At 48.7% G+C, this 17,818-nt stretch overlaps 1 protein-coding gene, 1 long non-coding RNA gene and 3 other non-coding genes across 5 annotated transcripts in view; 3 read left to right on the forward strand and 2 right to left on the reverse strand.

The window, feature by feature from the left end:
* The window catches only part of LOC129015142 (neuroblastoma breakpoint family member 11-like), a 2,260,169-nt gene that overhangs the window by 1,619,955 nt on the left and 622,396 nt on the right, over positions 1-17,818 (forward strand).
* TRNAN-GUU (transfer RNA asparagine (anticodon GUU)) lies at positions 1,960-2,033 on the reverse strand. The gene has a single exon. It is a non-coding gene; the product is annotated as a tRNA-Asn (tRNA).
* On the forward strand, positions 1,981-3,181 carry LOC134739486 (uncharacterized). The gene is made up of 2 exons (XR_010126176.1): positions 1,981-2,163; positions 2,936-3,181. It is a non-coding gene; the product is annotated as an uncharacterized LOC134739486 (long non-coding RNA).
* On the reverse strand, positions 8,555-8,718 carry LOC129022590 (U1 spliceosomal RNA). Its single transcript, XR_008496479.1, has one exon. It is a non-coding gene; the product is annotated as a U1 spliceosomal RNA (small nuclear RNA).
* Positions 14,566-14,729, forward strand: LOC129022592 (U1 spliceosomal RNA). Its single transcript, XR_008496480.1, has one exon. It is a non-coding gene; the product is annotated as a U1 spliceosomal RNA (small nuclear RNA).

Genomic DNA, 17,818 nt, shown 5'->3' on the forward strand with positions numbered 1-17,818 from the left:
AGCCGGGCCTGGTGGCGGGCGCCTGTAGTCCCAGCTGCTGGGGAGGCTGAGGCAGGAGAATGGCGTGAACCCGTGAGGCAGAGCTTGGAGTGAGCCAGGATCGTGCCACTGCACTCCAGCCTGGGTGACAGAGCAAGACTCTGTCTCACGAAAAAAACAAACAAAAAAAACAGTAGGCATCCTTGTGAAGAGAAGAAAACACACACACACACACACACACAAAAAGACCCCAAGTACACCAAACTAATACTGATCTCATCTCCCAGAGGTCAGCCCACGCTCCCCACTCTGAGAGTGTTACTGTGCTTAATAAACTTTTGCTTTGCTTTGCTGCTTTGTGTGTGTCATGTACAGTTCTTTGTTTGGGACACCAAGAGCCTGGAACTGCACGGCACCATCTGGTAAGAATTAGGCTTTTTTGGCCGGGAGCGGTGGCTTATGCCTGTAATCCCAGCACTTTGCGAGGCCGAGGCGGGCGGATCACGAGGTCAGGAAATCGAGACTATCCTGGCTAACACGGTAAAACCCCGTCTCTACTAAAAATACAAAAAATTAGCCGGGCGTGGTGGTGGGCACCTGTAGTCCCAGCTACTCAGGAGGCTGAGGCAGGAGAATGGCCTGAACCCGGGAGGCGGAGCTTGCAGTGAGCCGAGATCGCGCCACTGCACTCCAGCCTGGGCGACAGAGAGAGACTCTGTCTCAAAAAAAAAAAAAAAAAAGAAGAAAAAAAAAAAGAATTAGGCCTCTTTTTTCCTAAGGGTTAACAACAAACCAGCCCTTTGGAAAGACTTGCTTCACCACTGTTATCAGCCAACGGCCTGATGCTTTCCCTCCGTTTTGTGGTTTTGACAAAACAAGCAAGCAGCATTCCCTCCTGATAAGAGACCACCCACCTAGGAATGATTCTGGCCAGACTAGAGAGGATGCACAGTGAGAGTTTTCATGTCCTCTGCTTCAGCTTTTGATGTCAGAGGGCCACAAACTCCACTCTCAGATGATTGCTAATGCCACCATTTTATGAACATGGGCCCCATGGAGAGGCACGAAGCTCAATTGCACTTCTGCACATTTTTCCTCCTATAAATATTGCTATTGGAATATTATTTGGTACGGCTCCCGTGAAAGACACATTTGCAGAATGTACTCAAATTAGAAGCATTATGTAAACCCTATAATGTAGCAATGGTGCATCAACTTCCCTACACTATAGAAACATCTGCGGTGTAGACATTTCCACAATGACCAAAGATATGTGTATAAGAAAGGTGGGTGCAGCATTCTCTGTAATCCTAAAACAATGAAACCAACCTCATCTCAAAAACTTTTTTTTTTTTTTTTTTTTTGAGTTGGAGTCTCGCTCTGTTGCCCAGGCTGGAGTGTAGTGGTGCGATCTGGGCTCACTGCAGCCTCCACCTCCCAGGTTCAAATGATTCTTCTGCCTCAGAATCCCAAGTACCTGGCATTACAGGCACATGCCACCATGCCTGGCTAACAAAAACATTTTGAAAAGGGTTAAATAAATCATGCACAAACTGAGGAAAAATACCGTTTTCAAAAATGATGGAGAGGATCACTATGATGACGAACGATTCCACTGGTCACATTATTGATAGAGCCATCAGTAAATCCAGACACATCCTGGGGATATTACTGACCTCCTATTATGAAAATATGAAAAAATAGAGGCATGTAAATTACTCGTTTAAGCGTATAACGGACTGAATTAGAATTTTATCACACCAGAAGTGGGTTCCTAGGTCTCTGTTTCAGGATTCCTGAGTTACACACGTATAAACCCAGGATTTCAGGAGATACCCGGTTAAGAATCCGGTCGGGGAGGTGGGCGGGCCCTTGACATGGATAAGTCACAAATTAGTGGCTTAGGACTCCGGGAAGATAAAATCTTCCCCATTTATCTAGTGATTGACAATGCATGAATACTTTAAAAGTTCCAAGAAGCGTCCCTGGGTGGGCTCGAACCACCAACCTTTCGGTTAACAGCCGAACGCGCTAACCGACTGCGCCACAGAGACAGGTACTGCCAGATCTACTGGGCGCTATAGGCAGGGCGCACGCACTAAACTTCCTCCGTCCCTTCCATCCTCAGGGCCAGCCCGGCAGGACGACTGAGCAAGGCCTTGGAAAACCGGAGAGATTGGAGCGGTAAGTCGCGCTGGTCACGTTGGACACCTGCGCGTTGGGAGATTCTGGAGCCAGAAGGACAGCCGAATGGCCTTCGCCCGCCCTGCCCCTCGCCTGCTTCAGAAACCCCCGGAAACGCCCCGGTTGAGACCCCGGCCCGAGCCGCCTGGGGACCCTAGGGAAGCTGAACGCCCGGTTGCTCCCGGGATGGCTCTTCCCGTTCTTTGCGCCGCCTTCAGCCAGTGAGGGAGCCTGTGCCCTCCCTGCCCAGTCGCTTTTGGGGCCGCTGCGGAGCTTCCGCTGCCATCTTCGGATCCTGTGTTCCGCACGGGGGCTCCACCAGGGCAGGGATCGTGGTGAGGGTGGCTCGTGGGTCCCCCTCGCAGGGAGCAGGGTCTGGCACTCACCAGGGCGCACGACTAGGACTTGTCGAATGAATCCATCTTCGCCTTTAGCTTTTAGTCCTTTGAAGAGCCTTGAGAATGGAAATCATGAGAGATTTTTCCATGGGGAAGTTCCTTTTACAAAGCATTTATTTAGGTTGACTTCTTGGCACCCCGCGGGGCGGCAACGGGCAGGGCCTCCAGTGCACCTTCTGCGCGGTGGAGCCGCGGGGGGCTCAGCTGGGCGGTGGTCGGGTCCTGAGGCCGGAGGGCGGGAGTAGGGGAGGGGAAAAGCAAAAGCGGGGAAAGAAGCCGGGGAGCGGTGGACCAGACGTCCAGACCTCCTGAAAGGTTGGCGGGGAGGCACAGGCGGGATCTTCCGGAGGTGAGAATTTTTTTTATTGTAGCAGAATGGGGAGGAATTGAGGGGAAAATGGAGACAGAAGCTGAAAGAGCCCCAAACGCCAGAACCTGCAGCTCCCCAAGAATAAGATCTTCCAGAAGAACTAGACCGAAAACTAGGCGTTGGGGAACACTGAAATCCTTGGAGGAGTAACATCAGCATGGCCCTCTGTGTTCCTTTAGGCAAAAGGACTTGCTTCCATTGTTTGTTCAATTGTTTGTGTTTGTTAAATAAATAAAACGATTTTCATGTATCTTTGAAATTACTTTGGCGCTACTATTTTATGATTACAAATAATGCCGCAGTGATCATTCTTGTACACTTCTCATTGGCCATTTGTGTATTTCTATAGGGTAGAGGCCTGGAGAGCAGTTGTTCCAGCATGGGGATTACACTGTTTTTGTTTGTTTGTTTGTTTGTTTGTTTGATTTTGAGACAGAGTCTCGGTCTGTCACCCAGGCTGGAGTGCAGTGGTGCGATCTCAGCTCTCACTGCAACCTCCGCCTCCCGGGTTCAAGCGAATCTCCTGCTTCAGCCTCCCAAGTAGCTGAGATTACAGGTCCGCGCGAGCCACCACATCGGGCTAATTTTTGTATTTTTAGTAGAGACGGGGTTTCACCGTTTTGGCCAGGCCGGTCTCAAACTCCTGACCTCAAGTGATCTGCCTGCCTTGGCCTCTCAAAATGCTGGGATTACAGGCGTGAGCCACCGCACCCAGCGATTACATGGTTTTTTTAATATCATTCTGTTTTCTTTCCTTACTTGGCTTATTAGCTGTAACTCTTTCTTTTGTTATATCAGTGGTGGCTTTAGGGTTCCTAGAATACATCTTTATCCGTCTGCCATCAAGTGACATTATACCTCCCCTTCTGGCCTTTATGCTAGTGTTGTCAGGTAATTTGATTTTGGACATGTTATAAACCCCAACATCCAAGTAGGTACATAGCGATTTCCAGTCGTCTCCATTTCTTTGTATAGGTTCAGATTTCTGTTTGGTATCCTTATCCTTAGGCCTGGAGGACTCCTTCAACATTTCTTGTAGTGTGGTTCGGTGAATTCTGTCATTTTTTGTATGTCTTTAAATGTCCTGATTTCAGTCACATTTTTGAAAGATATTTCAATTTGGCATAGAATTCTAGAATAACTTTTTTTCTCTCAGTACTTTAGGATGTTGCCACTTCGACGCTTTGTCATTGAGATATCTTTCCCGTCTTTGTAAACCTGGCATAAAGTGGGTTTCCTGTACTTGTTATATGATTTTTGGATTGTGTATTCAAATTAAAAGTATTAAATTAAAATGGCCTGGGTGAGGTGGCTCACGCCTGTAATCCCAGCACTTTGGGAAGGGGAGGCAGAGGATCGCTTGAGACCCAGATTTGGAGACCACCCTGGGCAAGATAGCAAGACCGTGTGTGTGTGTGTGTGTGTGTGTGTGTGTGTGTGTGTGTGTGTGTGTGTGTCTGTATATGTGTGTGTATATATATATATACACATAAATATGTATATATATTATATGTATGTATGTATATATAAGTCCTACAGTCACCTTAAGTTCCACCAACAGTGCGCTTAAAGTAAAATGTGCCCAACCTGAGGCTCAAACCTACCTGCTGACGCGCAATTTGTGTTTGTGAGACAATCTCAACAGCATTTGCTTTTTCTAGCATAGTGTTTTTCCTGTTTTCCTCACACGTGAATGTCTTCAGTGCAAAACCTGTCAGAATTCATTTCCTTTGCTAAAATGTTTTAAAATACTCTTACTTCAAGTAAGTGCATTAAAAATAAACTTCTCAGTTGCATCCCTGGAATCCGTGGAAAGTCCAGGAGAGACAATCAAGTGCTACAGGATCAAGCCCAAACAGAACAGGGCTAGGCATGGCTTCCTCACTAGGAGCCAGGCCAAAGTCATCTCCTTTGGTCTCCAATGGAGGCCAGAACTCGGTTCACCTGCAACGGGAGGACCCGGCCCAGAAGAGGTGGCCTTCATCTTCATGGTGCCTTCAGGTAGGAAATCTAGGATTTCTTTTCTTCTCTTTGATCTACTTCCAACTCTCCCTTTCTATTTATTTATTTATTTGGGACGGAGTCTTGCTGTGTTGCCCAGGCTAGGGTGCAGTAGGGCAATCTCAGCTCACTGCAACCTCCGCCTCCTGGGTTCTAGAGATTCTCCTGCCTCAGCCTCCTGAGTAGCTGGGATTACAGGCGCCCCTCACCGCACCCGGCTACTTGTTGTATTTTTGGTAGAGACGGGCTTTCACCATCTTGGCCAGGCTGGTCTCGAACTCGTGACCTCGTGATCCACCCACCTCGGCCTCCCAAATTGCTGGGATTACAGGCGTGAGCCACTGCATCTGGCCCTCCCTTTCTATTTCTTCAAGACGTTTTTCGGATCCCTCCTGCGCAGGACCTAAACGGGCGGTGCCCTTCCCCACTGGTCCCTCCCTTCCTGGTGTCTTCGGAGCCCTAGCTCACCCGGAATGTTACTGCCCGCCGGTGACAGCGAGAGGACCAAAGACGGCGGCGGGTGCCGTGGGAACCACAGTCACCACGCACCTGCGCCTCGCGGGCTCCTCGCAAATTGAATAAACGCCCCCTGAAGCTTCTCTTCAAGTCACAGGGAAGGGGAAGGTGGCTGCCGACCCGGCGGGAGAAGCCGGCCCTGCCCCTGGTCCTTGAAGACAGGTTTGGCCAGGCTGATTTTGACTGGTAGGCCCAAAGAAAAGGCTCAAGGGCAGACCAAACTCCGACAGGCTCCGAGATTGAGGCTTTCAAACGTCTGATCGTTTTCAGGCTGGTCAGTAAAATCGATCCCGCCTTTATCAGGAGATTCCTTTGCCAAAATTCAGAGACCTGGGGTTCCTGCTGCTTGCCACACAGAAAACCAATCACCGAGACGGTTATTGCCAAGGAAGAGGCTTTAATAGGGTGCTGCAGCGGAGGAGATGAGACCTCAGTCTCAAATCCATCTCCCTGACCAACCAAAACTAGAGGCTTAGATGGCAGGGAAGAAATGTAACAATGTGTAAGAAAACAGGAAGTAGGCCAGGCGCGGTGGCTCACGCCTGTAATCCCAGCGCTTTGGGACGCCGAGGCGGGCAGATCACGAGGTCAGGAGATCGAGACCATCCTGGCTAACACGGTGAAACCCCGTCTCTACTAGAAATACAAAAAGAAATTAGCCGGGCGTGGTGGCGGGTGCCTGTAGTCCCAGCTACTCGGGAGGCTGAGGCAGGAGAATGGCGTGAACCCGGGAGGCGGAGCTTGCAGTGAGCCAAGATCGCGCCACATGCACTCCAGCCTGGGAGACGGAGGGAGACTCTGTCTCAAAAAGAAAAAAGAAAAAAGAAAACAGGAACTAGGGAGGGGCCAGGAAGCAATCACGACGAATGAGGGGTCCGGCATCTCATTGCCTGGGTGACTTTCAGTTCTTTGATATCTTTTTTGAGAGGCCTGAAGGAAGGAACTCAAATAAAACAAATATTAAGTTTCAAGCTTTAAGATCAGAAGGGTCCATTTCTATGTTTATCCAAAAATCTACGTACGGGACTATTGGGTGGGTTTCAGACCAAGAAAGAGTGTGCATATCAAAGTCTGCGGTTAACCAAAGAGAAAACATAATTTTCCGAGCAATAGGATGTATGGGGGTCAAAGAACGACCAGCCTACAGTACTGCTTATTGACCTGAGCATACGGAAGGATGAAGTTGCACCAACGAAATGGGATTAAGCTGCAGGTGCGGGCTGGGCGCGGTAGCTCACACCTGTAATCCCAGCACTCTGGGAGGCTGAGGTGGGTGGATCACTTGAGATCAGGAGTTTGAGACCAGCCTGACCAACATGGTGAAACCTCGTCTCTAATAAAAATACAAAAATTAGCCGGGCGTCATGGCGGGCACCTGTACTCCCAGCTACTAGGGAGGCTGAGGCAGGAGAATTGCTTGAACCCGGGGAGATGGAGGTTTTAATGAGCCGAAATTGCGCCACTGCCCTCCAGCCGGGGCAACAGACCGAGACACCTTCTCAAACAAAAATAAAAACAAAAAGCTGCAGGAGGAAAAAAAGTCTGGATTTTGGTTCAGATCCCCTGGGGCCTTCCTCAGTAGTTTTCTCTTTCCTTGAAAAAGGAACCCTGTCTCAGTTTCTGCATCTCTCTGAGTCCTTTTGGAGATTGAGGATGGTGAGGTCTCAGTGCTTGGCCCCCTTCTAACTCTGGGTACCTCCCCTCCCGTGGGTCAACCTGGTCCAGTGCACAGGCCCCAGCTCCGACGACCATCTCCCCCCTACCCTTTGCTCCCAGCAAAGGCCATTTCTAGGTCAGTTGTGAGGTACAGCCAGGACAGGGCAGCTCGCTCCGAGATTTTTGGCTCTCGAAGGCCTTGAGCGCTGTGGTTCTGCAGAACGCTGTCTGCCTCTTGTGGAGGAAGTGACACCCGCTGGAGAAAGTGTGGAGGGAAGCGAGGGCTGCACCTGCACGCAGGAGCTGAGGCAAGCGGCAGTTCCCAGCTCTCAGTGCAAAAGACATTTGTCATCTGAGAGGCTGGACTCGGTTATCACAATTTTCTATTTTGTCAATAAAAACTGAATGGAAATTTGTTTTCTTACTTGTAGAAACCTCCTCACAAGACCTCCCATCTTACATTCCAGGGAGAATTAGCAGGGTATTCCGCCAAGACATAGGTTAGACTGCGGTTCTGATCTGCAGGCCTCGATGCCCTGCGCCGGGGCGCCAGGGCACGGGCAAAGCCCTTCCCCTACACAAAGCAAGGGTGTTATGTCTACAACCGAACGGGGACACTAAGAGCCCCCAACATGCACTGTTTTCATTCCAAAGAAAACCACCAGTTCTGAGTATAACTTCCACCTGGCTCTATTAACTGAGTACACGTTTCCCCAGCACAGAAATCCTACAAACTCCCGTGAATGCTGTGGTGAAAAGTAGGAGCTGCCCGGGCAAGATGGATCGCACCTGTAGTCCCAGCACTTCAGAAGGCTGGGCGGATCACTTGAGCCCAGGAGTTGCAGCCCAGCCTGAGTAGAATGGTGAAACCGCTACGAAAAAAGAAAAAAAAAAAGAAAAAGAAAAAGAAAGAAAAGAGAAAGAGAAAGAAAAGAAAAGAAAAAAAAAGAAAAAACTAGCCGGGCGTGGTGGCTTGTGGTTGTCTTACTCGGGAGCCTGAGATGGGAAGATCGCGCCACTTCTCCAGCCTGAGCGGCACAGCGAGACTTGTCTCAGGGAGAGGGGAAAAACAACAACAAAAAAAACAGAGGCTAAGAGGTAACTCTGAGGATAGCAGAAAACACCAAAGTTTTCAAGAGATGTTAGAAACCCTAGGGGCCACTGAATAAACCACAAAGCTGCCCAGCCTCAGTCCCTGGGCTCCCCCTAGCAACAAGTACCGCGGTAGCTAAACCTGGAAGACCCCCCCAATCAACAAACACTCGAATTCGCTTCCCAAGAGACCCAGTGGATAGCTGCCAGCTGCTCCCAGACGTGATTTCACAAGCGAAAATTAACTGTTGCAAGCAGAAGCAACCGACCACCCGCAACACAGCTACAAAGCACAAATCCACAACCTCGAACTGCAGAAACACCTAGCGTTCAGCTACTATTTACGTCACAGAAGTACCAGGGGAAAGCGCGAACGCAGTCCCCCACTACCACAAATTATGCAGTCGAGTTTCCCACATTTGGGGAAATCGCAGGGGTCAGCACATCCGGAGTACAATGGATAAGCCTCGCCCTGGGAAAACCACCTTCGTGATCATGGTATCTCCCCTGCCAGGTAAGTATGAGTTCCCGTGCCTCCGCCCCGCCACAGCCTCATATGCCTCACCCTTTACACGCACGGTCACTTGCCTCGCGCGCACCCCCGAGCCCTCCTAGCCCTGACACACAGCTGGGACTCTCAGTTCCGACCAGCGGTCCTGAACCCGCTCCCACGGCACGGGAACTCCTTAGTGGCGAAGTAGCCATGTGGGGAAGCAGCAGCCCCTGCGCTGCCTCATCTACATAGAAATCGCCCTATCCGTGATGTCACCGACAGCGCCTTTCCCACTCCCCGTCTGCTCTCCCACCCTCCGCCAACTCAGTCGATCCACCCGCTGCCGGAGCTGGCGGAGGAAGTGACGTCTGTCTCTTCCTCCTTTTTCTCCTGCCGTTGTTCTCTGGGGAGGTGCGCAAAGACTCCGCGTCTGGTCTCCCCCTAAGACTGTGGTACTTGGTCTATGTCGTGCGGAGAACCCTTCTGGCGGCCAACAGGAAGCTTGTGCACCCTTCTTCAGATAATGTCTTAATGCGCAGACTTGAACGTTTAGGATTATAAAGAAAACCGGTTCCTTTCAAACCTGTTTGTCTATGTGATGTAGCATTCTGCTTAAAGTTGAAAGCCGTTCAATGTCAGAGAGAAAACATATCTATGAAACCAGAGAGGCTGCTCAGATGGGTTGCAAATGAGCCATCCTTACTGGTTTTACCACTAGAAGTGTTACAAAGACAGTTGTCCAATTTTATGAATCTCGAAGGGTTTGTTGTTGTTGTTGTTGTTGTTATTTCAAATACAGTGTCATACAAAAATATGTGGCCCCCGCAGAGACGATTGGACACTCTCAGGCATGGTGATGGACTTTGTCATCTCTTCCACGGCCATCTCAGAACCTTAGTGCTTACCTCATATTAGTATTTTATATTCTCCAAAGACACAAAAATAATCCCAATTTGACAAAACAAACAAACGAACAAACAAAATCTAGGGTATGTCTTATTTGAGGCGCTTAACAAATGACTGGATCATCTCCCTTGTATATAACCCAGAAAACACTGTGAAGTAGAGCAAAATTGGAAAGCCCAAGTCAAAGACCATTTGAAAATTTCAAGTAGATGCCAGTCTGTTGCTCAAATCACAAAACATGAAATGGAGGGGTCTCCTTTGGAGACCATAAAGTCTGTGACATGGTGGCCAGTTAGGTCACTGGAAAACATGGCAAAATATTGAAAGTGAGGGATTAGGTGAGAATGTAGCAACTGAATTCTAAATGCTTGATCCAGGTGCCATTCCCTGGATACTGACAGGCAGACACACTGTCCAGGTAATACTGGAAAGATACTTTCTGTAGTGTAAACCACAAATAAAATTCCAAGCCCCTCAACTATTTGAATGCACCCCTCCTCTCAGCCAGGGTCATTCCAAAGTTAACCTGAAAAACTGGTTCAGACCATGATGGGAAGTAGGGGTCAGATATGCCTCATTATACCCTCCTTCCTTTGGAATTCAGGCACAATGGACCAGCACATCTGACCAGGCCCAACTGGCATTACAACAGAGATCTTAAGACTTTTTGTAGCAATAAGACACCAAACTCCAGGCTGACTCTAGTGTAGCATTACATGACAGATAGCAGGCCCTGAAAGAAATAAAAATATTTTACTCTAAAATATATTTTTTATCATATTTTGAAATGTCCCTACAAAGTTGTCTCTTGTGGGGAAAGTCTACATGCTATAGGGAATCCCTTTCCAGGTCTTTTCCCTAATCTAGGCACCTTTTTAAGTCTGATAAGAAACATTTACAATCAATTCTCTCTGAAGCCTGCTACCTGGAGGCTTCATCTGCATAATAAGAACAACCCCTTAACACAGAGACTCCCCTCTATGGATTCCAGGTCTTTAGATAAACTCTTTCAACCAATTGCCAATCAAAGTATCAGAAAATAATGGCTGGTAACTATGTAATTATGCACACATATTAGTAGAATTTTGGGGATGGGCACAGTGGCTCAAGCCTGTAATCCCAGCACTCCCTCAGGAGGCTGGCAGATTGCCTGAGTCCAAGAGTTTGAGAACAGCCTGGGAAACATGGTGAAACCCCATCTCTACAAAAAAAAAAAAAAAAAAAAAAAAAAAAAAAAAAATTAGCCAGGCATGGTGGTGAGCACCTGTGGTCCCAGCTACTCAGGAGGCTGAGGTGGGAGGATTACTTGAGCCTGGGAGGTGAAGGTTGCAGTGACCCAAGCTTGCAACACTGCACTTCAGCCTGGATGATAGAGGAATGGGCCTTCACTAGACACTGAACCTGCTGGCAACTTGATCTTGGACTGATCATCCACCATAACTGTGAGCAATAAATTTTTGTTGTTTATAAGTTACTCACTCTGCGGTATTTTGTTATAGCAGCACAACTGGATTAAGACATCAACCTGACCTTAAGAAATCATCTCAATTCAGTCTTGGCTCTGATGGGAAACAAGGGGCACACTCGGATGTGTGATTTAAAGAGAGTTTTGTTTTGTTTTGTTTTGTTTTTGAGATGGAGTCTCGCTCTGTCGCCCGGGCTGGAGTGCAGTGGTGCCATCTCGGCTCACTGCAAGCTCCGCCTCCCGGGTTCATGCCATTCTCCTGCCTCAGCGTCCCGAGGAGCTGAGACTACAGGCGCCCGCTACCACGCCCGGCTATTTTTTTGTATTTTTAGTAGAGAGGGGGTTTCACCATGTTGGCCAGGATGGTCTCGATCTCTTGACCTCCCAAAGTGCTGGGATTACAGGCGTGAGCCACTGCGCCCGGCCTGAAGAGAGTTTTATGAAGAGAATATTTATAAATATAATATGGACAGGATCAAAATAACCCAACCAAGGACTGAGAGGTGCTCAGAATCTGGAATCCTCCCCTGTTGTCTTGGGGAGGATCACTGGACAGGACTACGGTCCTATCCAGTTTGTTATGGCAACCTGAACAGACTTATACAACAATCCAGTCCTAGAGGCAATACAATTTCTCTGCTGATTCCAGATTCTGAGCACCTCTCAGTCCTTGGTTGGGTTATTTTGATCCTGTCCATATTATATTTATAAATATTCTCTTCATAAAACTCTCTTCAGGCCGGGCGCAGTGGCTCACGCCTGTAATCCCAGCACTTTGGGAGGTCAAGAGATCGAGACCATCCTGGCCAACATGGTGAAACCCCCTCTCTACTAAAAATACAAAAAAATAGCCGGGCGTGGTAGCGGGCGCCTGTAGTCTCAGCTCCTCGGGACGCTGAGGCAGGAGAATGGCATGAACCCGGGAGGCGGAGCTTGCAGTGAGCCGAGATGGCACCACTGCACTCCAGCCCGGGCGACAGAGCGAGACTCCATCTCAAAAACAAAACAAAACAAAACAAAACTCTCTTTAAATCACACATCCGAGTGTGCCCCTTGTTTCCCATCAGAGCCAAGACTGAATTGAGATGATTTCTTAAGGTCAGGTTGATGTCTTAATCCAGTTGTGCTGCTATAACAAAATACCGCAGAGTGAGTAACTTATAAACAACAAAAATTTATTGCTCACAGTTATGGTGGATGATCAGTCCAAGATCAAGTTGCCAGCAGGTTCAGTGTCTAGTGAAGGCCCATTCCTCTATCATCCAGGCTGAAGTGCAGTGTTGCAAGCTTGGGTCACTGCAACCTTCACCTCCCAGGCTCAAGTAATCCTCCCACCTCAGCCTCCTGAGTAGCTGGGACCACAGGTGCTCACCACCATGCCTGGCTAATTTTTTTTTTTTTTTTTTTTTTTTTTTTTTTTTTTGTAGAGATGGGGTTTCACCATGTTTCCCAGGCTGTTCTCAAACTCTTGGACTCAGGCAATCTGCCAGCCTCCTGAGGGAGTGCTGGGATTACAGGCTTGAGCCACTGTGCCCATCCCCAAAATTCTACTAATATGTGTGCATAATTACATAGTTACCAGCCATTATTTTCTGATACTTTGATTGGCAATTGGTTGAAAGAGTTTATCTAAAGACCTGGAATCCATAGAGGGGAGTCTCTGTGTTAAGGGGTTGTTCTTATTATGCAGATGAAGCCTCCAGGTAGCAGGCTTCAGAGAGAATTGATTGTAAATGTTTCTTATCAGACTTAAAAAGGTGCCTAGATTAGGGAAAAGACCTGGAAAGGGATTCCCTATAGCATGTAGACTTTCCCCACAAGAGACAACTTTGTAGGGACATTTCAAAATATGATAAAAAATATATTTTAGAGTAAAATATTTTTATTTCTTTCAGGGCCTGCTATCTGTCATGTAATGCTACACTAGAGTCAGCCTGGAGTTTGGTGTCTTATTGCTACAAAAAGTCTTAAGATCTCTGTTGTAATGCCAGTTGGGCCTGGTCAGATGTGCTGGTCCATTGTGCCTGAATTCCAAAGGAAGGAGGGTATAATGAGGCATATCTGACCCCTACTTCCCATCATGGTCTGAACCAGTTTTTCAGGTTAACTTTGGAATGACCCTGGCTGAGAGGAGGGGTGCATTCAAATAGTTGAGGGGCTTGGAATTTTATTTGTGGTTTACACTACAGAAAGTATCTTTCCAGTATTACCTGGACAGTGTGTCTGCCTGTCAGTATCCAGGGAATGGCACCTGGATCAAGCATTTAGAATTCAGTTGCTACATTCTCACCTAATCCCTCACTTTCAATATTTTGCCATGTTTTCCAGTGACCTAACTGGCCACCATGTCACAGACTTTATGGTCTCCAAAGGAGACCCCTCCATTTCATGTTTTGTGATTTGAGCAACAGACTGGCATCTACTTGAAATTTTCAAATGGTCTTTGACTTGGGCTTTCCAATTTTGCTCTACTTCACAGTGTTTTCTGGGTTATATACAAGGGAGATGATCCAGTCATTTGTTAAGCGCCTCAAATAAGACATACCCTAGATTTTGTTTGTTCGTTTGTTTGTTTTGTCAAATTGGGATTATTTTTGTGTCTTTGGAGAATATAAAATACTAATATGAGGTAAGCACTAAGGTTCTGAGATGGCCGTGGAAGAGATGACAAAGTCCATCACCATGCCTGAGAGTGTCCAATCGTCTCTGCGGGGGCCACATATTTTTGTATGACACTGTATTTGAAATAACAACAACAACAACAACAACAAACCCTTCGAGATTCATAAAATTGGACAACTGTCTTTGTAACACTTCTAGTGGTAAAACCAGTAAGGATGGCTCATTTGCAACCCATCTGAGCAGCCTCTCTGGTTTCATAGATATGTTTTCTCTCTGACATTGAACGGCTTTCAACTTTAAGCAGAATGCTACATCACATAGACAAACAGGTTTGAAAGGAACCGGTTTTCTTTATAATCCTAAACGTTCAAGTCTGCGCATTAAGACATTATCTGAAGAAGGGTGCACAAGCTTCCTGTTGGCCGCCAGAAGGGTTCTCCGCACGACATAGACCAAGTACCACAGTCTTAGGGGGAGACCAGACGCGGAGTCTTTGCGCACCTCCCCAGAGAACAACGGCAGGAGAAAAAGGAGGAAGAGACAGACGTCACTTCCTCCGCCAGCTCCGGCAGCGGGTGGATCGACTGAGTTGGCGGAGGGTGGGAGAGCAGACGGGGAGTGGGAAAGGCGCTGTCGGTGACATCACGGATAGGGCGATTTCTATGTAGATGAGGCAGCGCAGGGGCTGCTGCTTCCCCACATGGCTACTTCGCCACTAAGGAGTTCCCGTGCCGTGGGAGCGGGTTCAGGACCGCTGGTCGGAACTGAGAGTCCCAGCTGTGTGTCAGGGCTAGGAGGGCTCGGGGGTGCGCGCGAGGCAAGTGACCGTGCGTGTAAAGGGTGAGGCATATGAGGCTGTGGCGGGGCGGAGGCACGGGAACTCATACTTACCTGGCAGGGGAGATACCATGATCACGAAGGTGGTTTTCCCAGGGCGAGGCTTATCCATTGTACTCCGGATGTGCTGACCCCTGCGATTTCCCCAAATGTGGGAAACTCGACTGCATAATTTGTGGTAGTGGGGGACTGCGTTCGCGCTTTCCCCTGGTACTTCTGTGACGTAAATAGTAGCTGAACGCTAGGTGTTTCTGCAGTTCGAGGTTGTGGATTTGTGCTTTGTAGCTGTGTTGCGGGTGGTCGGTTGCTTCTGCTTGCAACAGTTAATTTTCGCTTGTGAAATCACGTTTGGGAGCAGCTGGCAGCTATCCACTGGGTCTCTTGGGAAGCGAATTCGAGTGTTTGTTGATTGGGGGGGTCTTCCAGGTTTAGCTACCGCGGTACTTGTTGCTAGGGGGAGCCCAGGGACTGAGGCTGGGCAGCTTTGTGGTTTATTCAGTGGCCCCTAGGGTTTCTAACATCTCTTGAAAACTTTGGTGTTTTCTGCTATCCTCAGAGTTACCTCTTAGCCTCTGTTTTTTTTGTTGTTGTTTTTCCCCTCTCCCTGAGACAAGTCTCGCTGTGCCGCTCAGGCTGGAGAAGTGGCGCGATCTTCCCATCTCAGGCTCCCGAGTAAGACAACCACAAGCCACCACGCCCGGCTAGTTTTTTCTTTTTTTTTCTTTTCTTTTCTTTCTCTTTCTCTTTTCTTTCTTTTTCTTTTTCTTTTTTTTTTTCTTTTTTCGTAGCGGTTTCACCATTCTACTCAGGCTGGGCTGCAACTCCTGGGCTCAAGTGATCCGCCCAGCCTTCTGAAGTGCTGGGACTACAGGTGCGATCCATCTTGCCCGGGCAGCTCCTACTTTTCACCACAGCATTCACGGGAGTTTGTAGGATTTCTGTGCTGGGGAAACGTGTACTCAGTTAATAGAGCCAGGTGGAAGTTATACTCAGAACTGGTGGTTTTCTTTGGAATGAAAACAGTGCATGTTGGGGGCTCTTAGTGTCCCCGTTCGGTTGTAGACATAACACCCTTGCTTTGTGTAGGGGAAGGGCTTTGCCCGTGCCCTGGCGCCCCGGCGCAGGGCATCGAGGCCTGCAGATCAGAACCGCAGTCTAACCTATGTCTTGGCGGAATACCCTGCTAATTCTCCCTGGAATGTAAGATGGGAGGTCTTGTGAGGAGGTTTCTACAAGTAAGAAAACAAATTTCCATTCAGTTTTTATTGACAAAATAGAAAATTGTGATAACCGAGTCCAGCCTCTCAGATGACAAATGTCTTTTGCACTGAGAGCTGGGAACTGCCGCTTGCCTCAGCTCCTGCGTGCAGGTGCAGCCCTCGCTTCCCTCCACACTTTCTCCAGCGGGTGTCACTTCCTCCACAAGAGGCAGACAGCGTTCTGCAGAACCACAGCGCTCAAGGCCTTCGAGAGCCAAAAATCTCGGAGCGAGCTGCCCTGTCCTGGCTGTACCTCACAACTGACCTAGAAATGGCCTTTGCTGGGAGCAAAGGGTAGGGGGGAGATGGTCGTCGGAGCTGGGGCCTGTGCACTGGACCAGGTTGACCCACGGGAGGGGAGGTACCCAGAGTTAGAAGGGGGCCAAGCACTGAGACCTCACCATCCTCAATCTCCAAAAGGACTCAGAGAGATGCAGAAACTGAGACAGGGTTCCTTTTTCAAGGAAAGAGAAAACTACTGAGGAAGGCCCCAGGGGATCTGAACCAAAATCCAGACTTTTTTTCCTCCTGCAGCTTTTTGTTTTTATTTTTGTTTGAGAAGGTGTCTCGGTCTGTTGCCCCGGCTGGAGGGCAGTGGCGCAATTTCGGCTCATTAAAACCTCCATCTCCCCGGGTTCAAGCAATTCTCCTGCCTCAGCCTCCCTAGTAGCTGGGAGTACAGGTGCCCGCCATGACGCCCGGCTAATTTTTGTATTTTTATTAGAGACGAGGTTTCACCATGTTGGTCAGGCTGGTCTCAAACTCCTGATCTCAAGTGATCCACCCACCTCAGCCTCCCAGAGTGCTGGGATTACAGGTGTGAGCTACCGCGCCCAGCCCGCACCTGCAGCTTAATCCCATTTCGTTGGTGCAACTTCATCCTTCCGTATGCTCAGGTCAATAAGCAGTACTGTAGGCTGGTCGTTCTTTGACCCCCATACATCCTATTGCTCGGAAAATTATGTTTTCTCTTTGGTTAACCGCAGACTTTGATATGCACACTCTTTCTTGGTCTGAAACCCACCCAATAGTCCCGTACGTAGATTTTTGGATAAACATAGAAATGGACCCTTCTGATCTTAAAGCTTGAAACTTAATATTTGTTTTATTTGAGTTCCTTCCTTCAGGCCTCTCAAAAAAGATATCAAAGAACTGAAAGTCACCCAGGCAATGAGATGCCGGACCCCTCATTCGTCGTGATTGCTTCCTGGCCCCTCCCTAGTTCCTGTTTTCTTTTTTCTTTTTTCTTTTTGAGACAGAGTCTCCCTCCGTCTCCCAGGCTGGAGTGCATGTGGCGCGATCTTGGCTCACTGCAAGCTCCGCCTCCCGGGTTCACGCCATTCTCCTGCCTCAGCCTCCCGAGTAGCTGGGACTACAGGCACCCGCCACCACGCCCGGCTAATTTCTTTTTGTATTTCTAGTAGAGACGGGGTTTCACCGTGTTAGCCAGGATGGTCTCGATCTCCTGACCTCGTGATCTGCCCGCCTCGGCGTCCCAAAGCGCTGGGATTACAGGCGTGAGCCACCGCGCCTGGCCTACTTCCTGTTTTCTTACACATTGTTACATTTCTTCCCTGCCATCTAAGCCTCTAGTTTTGGTTGGTCAGGGAGATGGATTTGAGACTGAGGTCTCATCTCCTCCGCTGCAGCACCCTATTAAAGCCTCTTCCTTGGCAATAACCGTCTCGGTGATTGGTTTTCTGTGTGGCAAGCAGCAGGAACCCCAGGTCTCTGAATTTTGGCAAAGGAATCTCCTGATAAAGGCGGGATCGATTTTACTGACCAGCCTGAAAACGATCAGACGTTTGAAAGCCTCAATCTCGGAGCCTGTCGGAGTTTGGTCTGCCCTTGAGCCTTTTCTTTGGGCCTACCAGTCAAAATCAGCCTGGCCAAACCTGTCTTCAAGGACCAGGGGCAGGGCCGGCTTCTCCCGCCGGGTCGGCAGCCACCTTCCCCTTCCCTGTGACTTGAAGAGAAGCTTCAGGGGGCGTTTATTCAATTTGCGAGGAGCCCGCGAGGCGCAGGTGCGTGGTGACTGTG

The sequence above is a fragment of the Pongo pygmaeus genome, chromosome 1, assembly GCF_028885625.2.
Source record: "Pongo pygmaeus isolate AG05252 chromosome 1, NHGRI_mPonPyg2-v2.0_pri, whole genome shotgun sequence".
Classification (NCBI taxonomy): Eukaryota; Metazoa; Chordata; class Mammalia; order Primates; family Hominidae; genus Pongo; species Pongo pygmaeus.